The sequence below is a fragment of the Eubalaena glacialis genome, chromosome 4 (genome assembly GCF_028564815.1).
Source record: "Eubalaena glacialis isolate mEubGla1 chromosome 4, mEubGla1.1.hap2.+ XY, whole genome shotgun sequence".
NCBI lineage: Eukaryota > Metazoa > Chordata > Mammalia > Artiodactyla > Balaenidae > Eubalaena > Eubalaena glacialis.
This window is the reverse complement of record NC_083719.1, coordinates 66,686,174-66,704,275: the sequence shown is the minus strand read 5'-3', so window position 1 is coordinate 66,704,275 and position 18,102 is coordinate 66,686,174. Positions and strand designations below refer to the sequence as shown.

The 18,102-nt window shown below is 36.9% G+C and overlaps 1 protein-coding gene across 1 annotated transcript in view; it reads left to right on the top strand.

Moving 5' to 3' along the window:
- Positions 1–18,102, top strand: part of HAPLN1 (hyaluronan and proteoglycan link protein 1) — a 68,258-nt gene that overhangs the window by 14,079 nt on the left and 36,077 nt on the right. The gene's annotated exons all lie outside the window — the stretch shown is intronic.

Sequence of the window (18,102 nt, the reverse complement as noted above, 5' to 3'; positions counted from 1 at the left end):
CTCCTTTTTATTAAACAAATAGCCAGTGCACCAGAGAAATGGAAAATAAATGTCAATGCAGACTTGAAAACCTTTCTTTTGAAAACAGAAGGCATTGATCATCTGCACTCTTTTATTAACTTCACTTCATTACATATTGTTACTATTTCAAATTAATCTTCAGATAGCAGAATGAAAACAGCATTGTACCGTCATTGAATATCTATATCCTTAAACTGTTAGGATATCAAAAACTGAAACCAAGCTTGTCTAATAGTTATGATTAGTGGTAATGCACTGATTTCCCAAAGATTATATATTTTGAAGAATATGAGATCTAAACATTAAAAGAAAATACCAACTTACTGTAATTGGTATAAAGCAAAATGTGACATTAATTTGTATTACTGTACATTCTTTGAAAAAATGCTTCCCTCCACCCCAATCCTCCTTGCCTGCACCAGTATTGCAGTATCCATGCTAAGGATGAGAAGTGAACAATCTGTGACTCCTGAATAATAATAATAATAATTGTAAATTCTGAAAGGTAATGGATTTGCCATAGGCCAGCAGCTGTCACCTCAGACTGATGGAAGGCAAGAGGGTCATTCAGAGATGAGACATCTGCAACACCTCGAATGCCAGGCCTCCCACTTTTAAAAACCTCTTGGTTTCTACACAGTACAGCAGTAGATTTTAAATAAAGCATTTGTTTCAACCTACCAACAGGAGAATTCCAGTGTTCTGCTCTTGATGTGAAAGTAGGAGTGTAGCCTGAATTATGCTCCTATTATTACCAACATTTTAATCGATTGTTAATTAAACCTATTATCCTAAACTATGGAACAGGATTGATTTAATATTAAATATATTGGGAATTAGTTCTTTCTTTGCTTACACTTTTCATTTATGTAACAGAATGTTTCCATGAATCACAAATCTGAATTTTTGGTGCATGCGTGAACAGTATAGGAAACTTAATTTTGAATGAATTCAAAAACATTTCCCTTCATCTGTGCCCTAACATATAATTGAAAATTACCTAAGCATACACAAAAATTCCTTACAGTGTACTGACTTCCTGTGAAGTTGAGATTTTGATGTAATTGCACTCGTGCTCTGTGTAATGCCTATGAGCCTTTGATTAAGGAAGATTGCTCAGGAGCAGAGCAACTCTCTACACAGCCCATAGGATTTCTCCTTGAAGTAAAAACAAAGGCATCCTGGGCCTTGATAATTTACAATTTCGGACTTCCCTGGTTGCTCAGTGGTTAAGAATCCACCTGCCAATGCAGGGAACACAGGATCAATCCCTGGTCGGGGAAGATCCCACATGCTGCGGAGCAACTAAGCCCACGAGCCACAACTACTGAAGCCCGTGCGCCTAGAGCCCGTGCTCCACAACAAGAGAAGCCACAGCAATGAGAAACCCGCGCACCGCAACAAAAGAGTAGCCCCCTCTGGCCACAACTAGAGAAAAGCCCGCGTGCAGCAATGAAGACCCAATGCAGCCAATCAATCAGTCAATAAATAAATCTTACAATTTGAACTGTACATATGCTCCTTAAGGACAACCAGAAAAGTGCTTGTCATTCAGCATGAACAGGCTCTATCTAAGATGCCCTAATAATAGTCGTCACCATATAAAGTCACCAAAACAGTTTTTGGACACACACACTTGATAAAAAATAATCTCCATCAGGATTATCTGCCCTTGGTGGTTTACTAACTGGTTAAACAGCCAAGTGAAAAGTGGTGAAGGGAGATGCAGACAAACTGCACCTTTATTTATAAAGCCAGATCTTTACATTTGGGTTCTGTAAAACCTTTGCCTGTGGGCTGAGATACAAAGCGTAACAGGGATTAGAAACTTACTTCAAGGGGGAGTATGGAAGGAGATGGAAGACAGAAGGAATCAATTCTATGAAAAAAAAAAAATCACCTTCAAGGGACTTCCCTGATGATCCAGTAGGTAAGACTCTGAGCTCCTAAAGCAGGGGGCCCGGGTTCGATCCCTGGTCGGGGAACTAGATCCCGCGTGCATACTCCAACTAAGAAGTCCCCATGCCACAACTAAGAAGTCGCATGCTGCAACTAAAAAAAAAAAAAAAAATCCCGCATGCGCAACGAAGATCCTGTGTGCCGCAACGAAGATCCGGTGCATACAAAACAAATAAATAAATAAATACTTAAAAAAAAAATTACCTTCAATAGTTTATTGATGGTAAGATACATTGTATTAAATATTTTACATTTGTTTGGCTACTTTATGGTTTTTAAAACCTCAACTTTATTTTATATACTGATAGTTTACTTTTTACTGACTTAGCATTCTCTTTCTTTTTTAAATCATTGATAATTTACACACAACAGTGAATTTGATTTTTCATAGCTAATATATTACATGGGGATTAAAAATTTATTAAACATGTTTAAAATTTTTTGAAATAGCATATTCTACACTAAAAATGTTATAGTTCCCTTAATCAAGAGAGGCTAATCCTTAAATAGAATTGAGTATCATGTATAAGGTTGCCGCATTAGAAAAGTATTGGGGCAACGTTTTATATCCATGCTGATGAAGTTCAAATTTAAGTTATTTCAGTTATTTTGGAGCTTGCACTATGGAGTTAGGTAGACCTGAGCTTAAATCCCAATTCAGCTTTTACTGTGACCACCTATGTACATTGTGCCAATTGTTCCTTGAGTTTCATTATCCATTTTAAAATAGAATGATTGATAGTATTTGCCTCATAGTGTTTGTAGTTCTGAGAATCTACCATGATAATAAAGGTAAAGCACCATATAAAGCTATTTATATTATTTTCATAAACTACTACTAAGGGGAAATATAGGTAAATATTTATCTAATAATGGCAGAAGAAATCATTGAGGAAAATACTAATACATTTAGTTTCATAAATGTTCACAATTTCTATACACAGAAAACACTATTAATCAAAATAGAGGGAAAATGTCTTCAACATACACCAAAGGAGCAGTATCCTTAATATACAAAGAGTTCTTAAAAATTAGTACCATCTTTTCAACAAGAGTGCCGAAACAATTCAATGGAGAAGGTATACTTGTTTTAAAAATTGATGCTGGGACAACTAGGTAGCCACATACAGAAGAATTAAGTTGCACCTCTAGTTCATATCACACACAAAAATTAATTCAATATAGAGCAAAGGCCTAAACATAAAAGCTAAAATTATAGAACTCTTAGAAGAAAACACAGAAATTAATATTCATGAACTTAGAATATGCAATGTTTTCTTAGACATGACACCGAAGGCACAAGCAACCAATAAAAAAATAGATAACTTGGACTTCATCAAAATTAAAACTTTTCTTCAAAGGACAATATCAAGAAAATGTAAAGACAACACACAGATTGGGAGAAATTTTGCAAATCATATATCTAGTAAGGATCTGGTATCTAGAGTATACAAATAACTCTTACAACACTTAAAAAAATTAAAAATGGGTGAAGGATTTGAAGAGACATTTTTTCCAAGAATATATGTAAATGACCAATAAGCACATGAAAGGATGCTCAACATCATTAGTCATTAGGGAAAGGCAAATAAAAAACAAAATGAGATACCACTTCACTCCCACTTAGGGAGGATATAATTAAAAAGACAATAACAGGTGCTAGTGAGGACATGGAGAAGTTGGAACCCTCATGCATCACTGGTAGAAATATAAACTGGTGAACTGCAATTCCACTGCTAGGTGTATAATATGTTCACGTAAAAACTTGTACATGGACGTTTATAGCAGCATTATTCACTAGAGCCAGAAAGTGAAAAAATAACCCAAATATCCATCAACTGCTGAATGGATAAACAACATGTGGTGTATCTATACAATGGATTATTATTCAGCCATAAAAAGAATGAAGTACTGATACATGCTACAGAATGGGTGAACCTTGAAATTATGCTCAGTGAAAGTAGCCAGTCATTAAAGGACCACATACTGTATGATTCCATTTACATGAAATGTCTGGAATAGATAAATCCACATAGACAGAAAGTAGATTAATACTTGCCAGAGAATGGAGGGTGGGTGATGGGGAGTGACTACTCATGAGTACAGGGTTTCTTTTAGGGGTGATGAAATGTTCCAGAATTAGATAGTGGTAATGGCTGCACAACTTTGTGGATATACATCTTAATTTAGTAACCTCACGTTGTAGAATCTAGCTGAAGAAAATATTTACCTAAAGCTATGTAATAATGTTTTTTATTAGTAAAACAATACAAATATACTTAAATATCCAAAAATGGGTAATTATTTAAAATATTTTTGACATACACATACAATAGTGTAACATGCAGGTATTAAAAACTATGTAGGGCTTCCCTGGTGGCACAGTGGTTAAGAATCCGCCTGCCAATGCGGGGGACACGGGTTCGAGCCCTGGTCCCGGAAGATCCCGCATGCCGCGGAGCAGCTGGGCCCGTGAGCCACAATTACTGAGCCTGCGCGTCTGGAGCCTGTGCTCCGCAACAAGAGAGGCCGCGATAGTGAGAGGCCCGCGCACTGCGATGAAGAGTGGCCCCCACTTGCCACAACTGGAGAAAGCCCTCGCACGGGAACTAAGACCCAACACAGCCATAAATAAATAAACAAATAAATAAATAAAAACTATGTAAAAGAGGATTTAATGAAATGAAAAGATGCCCATTATATATTCAATTTTAAAAATCACTTTTAAAAAGGCCATATAATTTTGTTCCATCTCAGCAAAAATAAAAAGCATTTCTATTTGGCTAAAATGTTTGGATAAGTATGCAATAAAATGCAAACAAAATTAATCTTCATTGGAATTACAGATGATTGTATTAACGTATAACATTTATTAAGGTACAATCAACATGCAATAAACAGGACATGTTCAAAGTGCACAAATGATAAGTTTTGCATGTATATATGCCTGTAAAACCAATACTACAATTAAGATAATAAAAGCATTCATCACCCAGAAAGTTTTCAACTATCCAACTATGTTTATTTATTTAATAAACAGCCAATTTCCAAAGTGATCACGTCATTTTACATTCTCTCCAGCAGTGTGACAGTGTTCCAGTTGCTCCACATCCTCTCCAACACTTGGTATGGTTAGTCCTATTAACTGTTTATCTTTCATCAGATTAGCCTGGATAGAGGTTTATCAATTTTATTGATCTTTTCACAGAACCATCTTTTGTTTTCATTGATTTTCTCATTGTTTCTGTTTTCTGCTTAATTGATTTCTGTGCTGATCTTTATTATTCTTTCTTCTGCTTATATCAGGTTTCATATGCTCTTCTTTTTCTAGTTTAAGGTGGGATCTGAAGTCATTGACTTGGGACTTTTCCTCTTTTCTACTGTAGGTGTGTAAAGCTATAAATTTTTCACTACATAATGCTTCAGCTGCATCCCAGAAATTTTGATATGTTGAATCTTCACTTTCATTCAGTTGGAAATAATTTTTAATGTTCCTTTTGATTTTTTTCTATGACCCTTGGGTTATTTAGAGGTTGGTAGTTTAGTTTCTAAATACATGGATATATTCCACATATCTTTTTGTTATTGATTTCCAACTTAATTCTACCATTACCCAACATTTTTCTTATTCTAGGTCCCAATGTATTCATCAAATATTTTTCATAAAGCCTTTTAGTTCCCATTTACAGATGTTTCTCTCATGACCAAACAGCTAATGAGAATTCCATGGCCTAAATGATCCACTTTGAATAACATCTTAATACTTTCCCCAAACTCAGAAACTCATCACACTACTAAAACCTGTTTCTACATCTGTGATTTTGGCTTTTATGATCTCCTTGGGTGGCTCATTTTTTCCCTGGCATTACTAAACCTCAAATTATAAAACAATCTCTCTGAAAAAGGTATCAGAAATTCCTAACTATTTTCTTGCTTTGGGTGTTTTAGGGGCAAAAAGAAAATACCAAGTTCCTTTCAAAATTTAAGATTGTCCTTTGCATTATATCCAGCCCAAACAGATATGACAGAGTACTGGTGCCAGGAATGTGTCCCATGCAGCCTTTCTTTTTAAGTAAGCTGAAGACTGCTTCCTCAATTAGTTGAAACTTCTGGGTGGTCTTTTTAAAAATAGTTCTTTGAAGAAAGTAGTGAACTAATAATACTATAAATGTAAAAAAAAAAACTTTAGTCCTTTAACTTTGAATCTAAGAAAGAATGAAGAGAAATTCAATGTTTTTTGTTTATTCATATAGAATTTTCTATCTCTGACTTTTAAGAGCGAAAAATTCTATACAAATCCAATGGAAGAAATTTTTTTTTAAAAGATGTGTATATATTTGGGCTTAGAATTAGCCAAGTTTAATTAATTAAGAGTGTGTGTGTGTGTGTGTGTGTGTGTGTGTGTAAACTACTTGGTTTGCTTCTTTTTATATGTAAATAGATGCATACACACATTCTGCTGTCTATATTAAAGTCAGTGTATAATAAATTTAAAATATCTGGGACATGTAGTAAATAAAGAACTCTGTGCAATTCTGAGAAAATTGGCTATTACTTAGCCTGCACATTTCATTTCCACTTTTGGGTCTGAAATCACCCCTGTGTGTTCTTTCAATATTATCCCCCCATTACAGCTTGCCCTAGGCAAAATACTAAAGTAGTTGAAGTTGCTTTTATGGGCACTCCATTCTCTTCCAGAGACTCCTTTTTCCTTGTTACTCTTCTTGGCTGGTCAGTGGAAAAAAAATTGTATTTCAGTTGTGAGGCCTTTTATTTCCCTGAAAAATATCCATTTAGGTAGCTATTTCCTCCAGAGAAACACAGGACAGGCTGACAATATTAGTCATCTTCACTACTCAAATGCCTGTAACTCTGATTTTCAGTACTACACTGGATGCGTCAGTCTAACAGTTTGACAGTGAAAATAGTCACCACTTAGCACTCAGAGCACTCAATATTGGTCCTGGCTAAATCCGGCAACCCCAAACCCTCTCCACCCACCCACCCCAAATAGGAAGGATAGTCAAATGAATCCTGTCATGAAAAAAGAAAATCTTCCACAAACAGGGACCTAACAATTGGGGTGGTTGGCTAGTGGACTGAGCAAATTTAAATAAGGTAGACTATTTGCCTATTGTAGACTTTGCAAATCCTTCAGGCAAATTCATTCTAAATGGCATTTTTGGTTGTGTAAATACAATGTCTGTACTAAGAATTGTTCTGAATACAGAACACTGAATTTAAGTTCTCCACGGTGCTGCTGACCTTTATCAGTGATTGGCCAAAGGAGCTTTGGTTGGCAAATGAATATTGTCATGGCCTTCAGCTTAGTTTTCTTGCCTCATTGTTTTATTAGTGGAATTATTAGCAGCTATTTCTCACTGTCCATAAGCAGACGGTTTCCTGCTTCTGTCCACCACTGCCCAGAATGCATCATTTTCTAGGGCTGTTGTCTCCCCAGTCTATATTAATGTCTCCCATTTAAATAAGCTTTCCTGAAGTACCCATTATCACACACACACAAAAAGACTCAAATCTGCATTTGGCAAATACCATCCCAGGAAATTATCCAAAATCATGGATGCCAACAAAAGAGGTCAACAACCATTTGCTTTTCATGTGTGTTTAATTATTGGAGGGAATTTGATTTGCCAATTATGCTAGTATTCTGAAGCAGCTTCATTTTGCTGTTGAGAATGCAAACTTCTTAAAGTGGGACTGTGCCAGTGAGCTTATGCCAGATCCATTGTGGGCACCGAAAAGTTTAATTTGTGAAGAGAACCAAATAAAGAATGGCAGGAGCTATGCTACTGCATAGAGATAAATGGAGCCTGTGCCCCAGAACAGGCAGCCAAGGTGGATGGTGTGATTCAGTGGTCAATGGGATGACTTCTTGGACAAAATATTTCTCCCATTGCCTAATACGCTCACTGTGAAAGATAAACCTTTGAATCAAAAGCATTAGTAGAGAAGCAAGAGTTATCAGAAGACTCAAGACAAAGGAAGTGTTGGTTTCAAGGGAGGAGAGGGTCAGGACAGCAGGTCTGAGGTGGGAGCCTGGAAGTATAGATCCATGAGTAACTAAAATGCCCCAGACACAAGCGTGTTCTAAAGAGAGAAAGAAGAAGATGGAAACAAAGGAAGACATGGAGGGAAGCAGGAGCAAATTTACCTTGTCCCACTTGGCCTGTTTTGTGACTCAGAAATTCTTGTCTAGCTAATATTTGTACTTTAAGAAAACCAAGGGGATAGAAATATTCTTTTGATGTTTCAGTTGAAGAGCACTAACTAGGAATGTTCTATATAAATGCACTTCCAGAATTTAGATATTCTAACACCAAAGAGCACAAAATAAAAGTTTATCAATCCTCCTCATGTTTTCTCTCTTTTTTCTCTTTCCATTATGTAGATTAAAGAATAGGGTGTTCCAAATTATTAGAATTGACAGATATAAATTGCAAGATAGTCATGAGGGTATTCTTCCAGCCTGAAGATTCAAGGACAGATACTACAATGTAGGCATTGCTCTGATCAAGGCAGCTGCATCCTAGTTGGAGAAGTTGAGTGTCTAATCACATCAGTATGACACCAAATGCAATCCAGTGGGATTTAAAGAGGTCCTTCCTGGTTTGGTCTCCATAATGGTGATATAGACTGCATTTTATATACTTGCCTCTAAAATATTATTGAATAAATGTTTTTCACATGATGCCAGTAAGTAGTTATTTATTCTGCCTTTGCATATGATTAAATAGAAATTTATGCTTTTGCTGAAAGGGTTATTTTGCAAAGACCTTCCTAAACTATCACTAAAAATGCAAATCGTAGTCAAGAGGTTCCTAACAGCAGGCCATGCTCTTCTTCTCAATTGGAGAAACAGCAGATGTATCCTTTGGCCATTCACTACATACTGAGAGAATATTTGCCAACTGTGCAGTTCTTAAAAATTGATTTTGCCTAAACCAGATCATAGAAGTTAATGATTCAATGAGATCCTTGTCTCTTCCTCTTTTCCTGTGGGGTTTTTTGTTTGTTTGTTTGCTTTTCAATGACAAGTTGCCCTTTTTCATACCAGTTTTATTGTATACATTTTATTAAATACTTTAAGCATATTTCCCGTCTTGGAAGAGGAAATCTTAATCTTAAATCTTATTCCAAAATACCTGTCACCTTAACTACCTTAGCTGTCAAACAGCCAACTTAACCTATTAACCTGGTTGTTTTTTTTTTTTAAAAGCAATGGCATTTTGACAGAAAGAAATTCTTCCCTTGAAATTCAGGAATGAATGAAAAAACGACACACCCTTCCAGATGTGAAGAAAATAAACATTATCCTGCCCTTGAACTTCCTGAAATTTAAATGACCTTCGGTTTTGTGGTACTTTGCACCCCACCCGTTTACTCTCTTCCACCACCCCTTTGGCCCAGCATCATAGATTCACTGAGCGTTTCTAAGCTCACTTGTAGACTGTTTCTCACATGGCGGGGTGGAGTGGGGACTGCGGCATATGCCCATGTTGGCATTGGATCTGACGCATTTCGGTGTTAGCAGAATGAAGAGGTGACGTGGTTGCCCCTGAACTCATTCATTGCTCGAAATGACCATCTAAAGTCCAACGACATTGAACCTTCTTACTTCATGGCTACTCTTACTATTCACTCTCTTTGTCTCTCCTCTAAGCCCAGGGAGGCTTCCATTAGCCTGGCAGAAAAGGACAGCAGAGTTCAGAGAGCCTCACTAAGGTGATTACATTTGACAGACTGGTCTCGCTCCCTTTTCCACTTTTTCACCACTAGCAATGGCTGCTTCTTTGTTTTACATGTCATGCCTTTCTCTTTTCATGACAGAGGTCGGATAATTGTGTAAGGAGTGCATCAAAAGTCATGATCCTTAAGCAAATTTTAAATTAGGAGGAAATGACATAGATAATTCGGCCTCAGGTCTTGTTCTTTCCCTTTTTTGCCCCTATTTGACTACATTTTACATCTATAGTTTTTGCTTTGAGTCTGCTGTTGGTGGTAGTACAATTTCAAACAATCTCCATAGTACTGGGTGAATAAACCAAATAGGAAATGCTGATGAAAAATCAATTCTACTCATACAAAGCCTTCAATGGCTTGTACTGTGTTTATTTTCTATCAGTGTGAGAATATTCTATCAATAAGATGGGCTGGGGACTAGCAATGGGGGTAGAGGAGGTAGACAGCAATGAGAGTCCATGTAAATGCCTTTAAAGATTTTATGCCTTATGTTGTTCTACAAATGAACTTCAAGAACCTGGGTGGAAACACTTGCAGGAAGGTACAGGCAGTCATATGCTCTTGGCCAAAAGCAGTCCTTTTAAGTCAGATTATGCAGATTATCTTTTCAAATGAGGAGCAAACTTGAAAGATGACAGGTTGAGGTTGAGGCAGGCCAGAAAGGGTCACAGAAATCAACAAAAAAAAATGGAGTAACTAGTAGTGACTCTAGTAATTACTTAGTTAACTCTAGTACACCCTCTATCAGCTGCATTTAGAACCACAGAAATGCCAATCTTTTTAATTCATTCACTGAACACTCACTGAAAACTCACTACGTGCCAGGAGTACAAAGACTAATAAAATACATTTTTTGTCCTCAGGGGGTTTAAACTTTTGTAACATTAGCATGGAATCGAACACTTTTAGGTGCTTCATTTATCATTTGAAAGTTAAATGACTGTTTTCTAAGTTTGTATGAAATGTGATGATTTGTCCAATAGGTAAGTTGTGTGTGTGTGGGGGGGGGGCATATCTAATATCTAGAGAGCTATAGCATATGGTTGTGCAGATTGTGTACTATACAGCACTGGAGGCTGCCATTCATACTACAGCGCACAAAGCAAAACCAGCGTCCCTGATCTCCTACTGTGTGCAGAGGATATTGTGGTGAACACAGTTTCTACCTTCTTGGAGCTTGCATTCCAGCTGTTATGCATCCATGCAATGGGCTGGATTCTGCTCTCAAATCCTATAAAATATATTCCTAGAAGCACTTTAAAGTACATGGCTTGACAGTCTTTTGCTATAACCCAATATGAAAATGTATTAAAATTCGAATGTGTTCCATAATTACACTGATCATTGAATTTATAGCAATATTATGTTAATCTGGCGTTCCTGAAGCGTGAGAATCCAATACTAAAAGTTAACCCGTTACTTTCAAAAATTTTTACATTTTACTTTCATAAAAAATTGGAAATCTTTTTAAAGCATGTTATGTTTGCATCTTGCTTAGTAAACAGAGAATATATGACATGGTTAAGAAAATCCCTCTTGGGGTGTGGAGAAAAGGGAATCCTCCTACACCGTTAGTGGGAATGTAAATTGGTGCAGCCACTGTGGAGAACAGTATGGAGGTTCCTTAAAAAACTAAAAATAGGACTACCATATGATTCAGCAATCCACTCCTGGGCATATATCCAGAAAAGAGGAAAACTCTAATTCGAAAAGATACATGCATCCCAATGTTCACTGTAGCACTATTTACAATAGCCAAGACATGGAAGCAACCTAAATGCCCATCGACAGATGAATGGATAAAGAAGATGTGGTATATATATATACACAATGGAATACTACTTAGCCATAAAAAGAATGAAATAATGCCATTTGCAGCAACATGGATGGACCAAGAGATTATCGTACTAAGTGAAGTGAGTCAGACACACAAATACTATCTATATATGATATCACTTACACGGGGAATCTAAAAAAAAAAATGATACAATTGAACTTACTTACAAAACAGAAATAAACTCACAGATCTAGAAGACAAACTTATGGTTACCAAAGGGGAAAGGGGAGGGGGGAATAAATTAGGAATTTGGGATTAACAGACATACACTACTATACATAAAATAAACTACAAGGACCTACTGTATAGCACAGGGAACTATATTCATTATCTTGTAATAACCTATAATGGAAAAAAATCTGAAGAAGGATATATATACACATGTATAACTGAATCACTTTGCTGTACACCTGAAACATTGTAAATCAACTATACTTAAAGAAAAAGAAAAGAAAATCCCTCTTAGTAATATGCTCTAACAGGGTTGTATTTTGAGAATATTATTGTGAGACGTGTAAAGATAAATAACTCTCGGTGGTTGTGGCACTTTGTTTAGAAGAGCTGACAGCATCAGGGAAAATGCAAACAAGCGTGACATGCAAGGCCTTCTTGCCCCTGCCCCTGCCCGCCTGTCCAGCCTCGTCTCTGGCCAGCCCATTCTGATTATCCTACTCTCCCGTCACAGGGAGCTACGTGTCGTCACACAAGCAGCCCAAGCCTCTCACAGCTCATTTCCTTTGCATGTGCTATTCTAACAGACAGCGGTATCCCTTTCCCTCTTCTCTACCTCCTTCTTATCTTTCAGATCCAGCTGAGCAGTCACCTTCTCTGTGAAATCATTCCTAGCCCCTCCCAGGCACCAGGATTAGGTGCCTGACAAGGCTGCTGCATTTCACAGCTCCAGGGGGTGCCATTCCCTCTGCATACCAGAGAGCTCCTCCTCCTTCTCCAATAGTATCCTACCGAGATGCCTCTATATGCTTAGCATCCTGCTGTCTACCGCTTCGCAGCCTCCCAAAGGGTAACTGCTTTGCCATCTGAAGCTGAACCTTACTTCTACTTGCCTGGCATGAAGTGGCGCTCAATGGATAATTACTTGAATTATGGCTTCACGCGGCACAGTACATATTAGGAGCCCTCAAGATATGTCAGGCTGGTTTTTCCCTCCCTGGATCTGTTCAGATTGTTCACTTGGCCTATCTGGCCATTTTTTCTCTATTGGGGTATCTGTCCTTCAAGTCATTCCTCCCATTGCCAGTGGCTGTGCTGCTGGCTGCCTTTTTCAGGAGTCCATGAGCTCTAAGGACACTGCTCCTTCTCCACGGCCCAGCTGCTGCTGTTTTCTTCTCCCTCCTCCTCCTCCTCTTTTTCTTCTTCTTTCCCATCTCTTTCTCCTCCCCCCAATTCCTCCTTTCCTTCCCGCTCCTCCTCCTCCTCTTCTTGTTCTTTTCTGCTTGCTTCGCAGTGGTAGGAGCTTTTGCCTTTTAAACGCTTGTCTGCAAATGCACACTCTGAATCAGCCATTGACATTTTATTTCCCATGACATTTATACCTTTCGTGGTTCTCTCAGTATTTGCAGTATTGTGTGCACTACAAATGATTTTCAGGTTGCAGTTACCAACACCTGAGGGTGATAACTGACAGCTGAGTTTGTGAGGTTTTGCTACACCTTTTTAATAGCAGTTCATTTTTTGAGGAGTTGCACAGTGTCACCATTTCCCTTGCTTTCTAGGTACTTTATTCTCAGGATTACATTTTATCGCCTAGATACAGATAGATCTGCGTACTGCTGAAGTTAGCAAGATGAAAGAGATTATTCAAAGGTCATTAGTACACAAATAATCCTCAACTGTCATTTACCCGGCATTGATGAGAATTCTGATCTTTATGTAATTGTTCATGAACAGCCATTTCTTTCCATGAAACTTAGTTTTTATGGTTGCTCCTTTCCTCTTAACTCTAACAGCACCCACCCAGGAACTCTGTCACCTTTACACTGCTCTCGCTAGCATGGACTTGAGACTCTCCATAATATCTTACAAAACCATGGTCAAGTTTGAAATGGAAAAGACCTTGGGCAACTTTGTATTGGTAATTCTAGTGGTGGGACTATGGAGGAAGTTTGAAAGTCTGTGGGAGGGTTCGGGGTGGTAATTTTATGGTATTTAGGACATTGAAAAACCTTCGAGATCTATGTGTACCTACTTTCCGTACTTCTGATAGTACTGCCCATATTTTTATGCATTATACTCACAGATGATTATTTACTTCTAAGTCAATGGCAAGACTAATACTTATATTACATAAAAGTTTTAAATGGCATTCTTCTTTATGAAAGTTATAAATTATGTAGATATTTTTAGAGTCTAGAGCTCTGACTGTCTAAGCTTCAGTGCCTATAAAGGTTGATTAAATGATGTTGTTTTCAAAGCAATTACACTCCAATAAAGATGTTTAAAAAAATAAAAATTAAAAAAAAATGATGTTGTTTTCAGAATGAAAAAATTCCTCAGCTAAAGAAGATGTAAATGAGGATTATTTAGTTTTAAAAGCTTAAAAAACACTGAAAGATCACTGTAACTTAAAAATCTATTAAGACATATTCTTGGGTTGTATCTTGTATCACAAAACCAATTTGGAAACTTGATTTAATGAGCTTAGCAGTCAATATTTGCGGAGAATACTGGATTCTCCCTTTTTGTGCTGTGTAGACACAGCCTTTCAGACTGGAACAGGCTTTGTTATTCATAAGCCAATGAACTGAATTCTGATGAGATCATGCTTTGACGTAGGATGTGGACCAATAGTAAACCTGCTTCAGGGTCTTGGAAGATATCTTAAAAGTGACAGCCAAAAGAGGTGGGGGGCTGCATCAAGCAAAGAGGAGAGAAGTTTATGCTCTAAAGATCATTAATGGATTTATTTTTGTTTTTATCATGACTTAGTATGATCAGATGCCTCAGGAAAACACTGATCATAAAACTCTTCATTGTATTCAGTAAAAAATAAGAATTGACATATATTTAAAATCTTTCTACACCTTCTCAGAGTCTGATCATCGTTTAAAATATGTGAGTTGCCTGATTCTTGTTGTTTGCCAGCTAGTTTAGAATTCCATGTAGGATTCAGTGGGGAGCTTAGAGGTGGATTTTGCATTATGTTGAAAACTTGCTACTGTCACCAAAGCTGTGTTGTAGATAATTTGCAGTTGTATTTTTAGATCTAGTGTTAATATAATGTTTAACTGACAGCTGTTGAAATTTTGAACTTTATAAGAAATGCTAACACTTTAAACGAAATGGAGCCTTAAAATACTGTTTTGCTAGCTTAATTAGAAACACTTTCAAAAGCAATTTAGTTGAAATTCATGTTATGATCAGTTTTCTATAGGTATAAACTGTACTTCTAAATAGCTTAAAAAAATTGTTTCAAATTATAAAGTCTACAGCTAAGAGGTTTGGATTTATTTAGTTGTGTGAATATGAGCTAGAGTAACTTGTTTTTATCTAACCTACATTTAAAAGCAGTCCTAACACTTACCATCTTATTCATATTTGCACATTAAAATACAAAGAGGAGAGTTATTTTCCATGGTGTTAAAATGATGTAAAAGATTAATAAAAATGGAAGTTGTTTTATTTTATTCACTTTTGTGTTTTTAGATTTGTTATGTTAGGAAACAATGAGATAGCAATCTAAGCTCTTAATATTCATATAGGTGTATATATATATATATTCATTCTTTTACAGTGTTTCAGGAAAAACTGTTTACTATACATCATTGGTTAAAAGGGGCCTTCCAATCTCTTTAAAATGCCTGTGTTTAAGTTCTATTTGCATTGCAATTCACTAGGGAATATGTTTCCCTTTGTAGAGTTTTTAATTTCATGCCAAATTCCTTGTCAGCATTCAAAAATCATTTAGTATTACTGAGAATGGCAGTAAGTCATTTGATTTTATACATTAAGAAAAATATTTTTAACGTTTAATTTTATATTATTCAGTATAATGCTTTGTTAATGATGCTACTGAGAATTTTGATCATGGACTCAAGGAAGAATGAATCTATAAAATGATGTGTTTCCTATACAAGTATGCCTAGCAAGTATATGCTTTAGAGTAAAAAAACTTTCTTCAGAACAATGCTAACATATGTACAAGTTTTTCTTGTTTGGTTTTTGAGGAGATTATTCTAGTCCAGAAAAAAATTTTAGTGAAATTTTAATTTTAGTCAAAGTTACCTCTAGCATGTGGACTTATTATTCCCATAATTTGATCATGATTATAATGCCAAGACACCATTTAGCATGGCAGCATTTAGCAATCAAACTATAAAAGAAATTGTGAGTGAGCTTGGGAAGTGACAGCACTGCTAATTTATATACCAACTGGTTTAATCATCTTTTAAGAATTGCTCATGAGGCGATTTGATTTTTGAAAATTTTCTTTATGTGTAATGATAGAAAATGAATGTTTTCTGCATTCTATGAAGGATGCATTTTTAATTGCATAGCAATGTAATATTCGTATCAGTTATAGTCTAATTTTTAATGTTCTATGGTAAAATTATGATTTTTTTTTAGGGCAACAAATGTAGGATAAGTTCCCCACAGGTAAACAGAAGGGAAGGTAAAAGATTCATTTTCTTTTAATCTCACCAATATCATCAAAATGTATTTCTTCACATGTATTTATTTATTGACCTCCTTTACTAATAACTCTCTGGTTAAGAAACAAACTATTAATTATGGAAGACATGCCCCAACCCTAAAAACCTAGAAATCTCATGTAACTGAAAGGCTTTTGAGTAGACGTGAGAACCCTGCAGGTGGCGCGCACACAGCTCACGGGAACATGCCCAAGCTGCTGTAGCAACGTCCACTACACTCCAGAGCTTTGAGACCTTAAGTCCTGCCCATATCTTATACTAGTTTTTTCTCCAACAGCTTGTGAAGTATCCACTAGCATTAGAACTAGAATATTGGGGGCTTCCCTGGTGGCGCAGTGGTTGAGAATCTGCCTGCCAATGCAAGGGACACGGTTTCGAGCCCTGGTCTGGGAAGATCCCACATGCCGCGGAGCAGCTAGGCCCGTGAGCCACAACTACTGAGCCTGCGCGTCTGGAGCCTGTGCCCCGCAGCAAGAGAGGCCGCGATAGTGAGAGGCCCGCGCACCGCGATGAGGAGTGGCCCCCGCTTGCCGCAACTAGAGAAAGCCCTCGCACAGAAAGGAAGACCCAACACGGCCAAAAATAAATAAATAAATATATTTAAAAATCCTTCCCTCTTAAAAAAAAAAAAAAAAGAAAACTAGAATATTGGAATATAATGAGAGCAAGTCTGGAATTTCCTTGGCATGACCTGGGAAGACAGTCTTACTGACTGCCCGTGTAAATGCGCAGGCATTACTATAGTTACAACTTTTTCCGTCTTGTTATATGAGTGGACTTTGACATCTACCTGTCCACTGGTATTATCCCACAAGATTGGAGAGGCATAGTTTATGCTGCCTACTCTCCAATACAATTCCAACCAAAGGTATTGCATGTAAATAAACGCTGAATGAAGTGTTCCCAGCTCTTAAGCATCACTATACGGTTAGGGTTTCACATAGTCTATAACCTGGGAGTGTCAGAATCCTGCTGTATATGCCTCATTCATTTATTCGTTCAGCAATGCCAGACTATTAGTTACTCAGAAACAAGAAAAGTCCAAATAAGTCACTGTGCTTATTAGTATGTATATGCACTGCTTTCCCCCATACTCCCTAGGGATTCAATAAAAACTTGCAGGGCTGAACACTATAAACACCAAATATAATATGTGCTTTTATTTATATATGCTTTTTATGTTTGTTTTAGAAAAGCAATCAACAAACAAAACCACTGTGGAACCCTTTCATAAAGCTGGTTTTGGAGAAGTCTAACCCCTATCTCAGGAATTATCTAAAGCAGGTTCAGATGGGTCAATGAGCTGCTGGAGCAAATGTGCTTTGATTAAGTGAAGAGTTGCTGAGTTTGTCCCAAACTCTATCAATATTCCTCCAAGAGACAGCTGGCAAAGAATAACCAGCCAAAAAGCAAGAAGTGAATCAAAATGCTACTTAAACAAGCATTACTGATATCATCCCTTTAAAAATCCATTAATTTGTTTTTTGAGGTGAACATTCCTAAAATGCAATGTAAGTAGAATGGAGGGCCTGATATCTCCGTTAAGAAAAAGTTGAATAATAATAACAGCAAAGAATGTGTGGAAGGCTTTGCCATTTGTCATCAACTATTCTAATTGATGGATAAAAAAAATCTGACCCTGAAGCAGCTGAATTACTTCTCTTAAGAGTCACACAACTGGAGTGACAGAGCAAAGAATGAAACTAAATTCTGCCTTTCCTCCATCACACTCATAACATATTGCCCATCTCCCTAGGATAGCCCCAATTTACATGGTACTGGTTTCCCATACAGTTATAAATAGTTCTTCTGTTCATTCTCTGCCCTGGTTTGGATGATAAATCATATGATCAC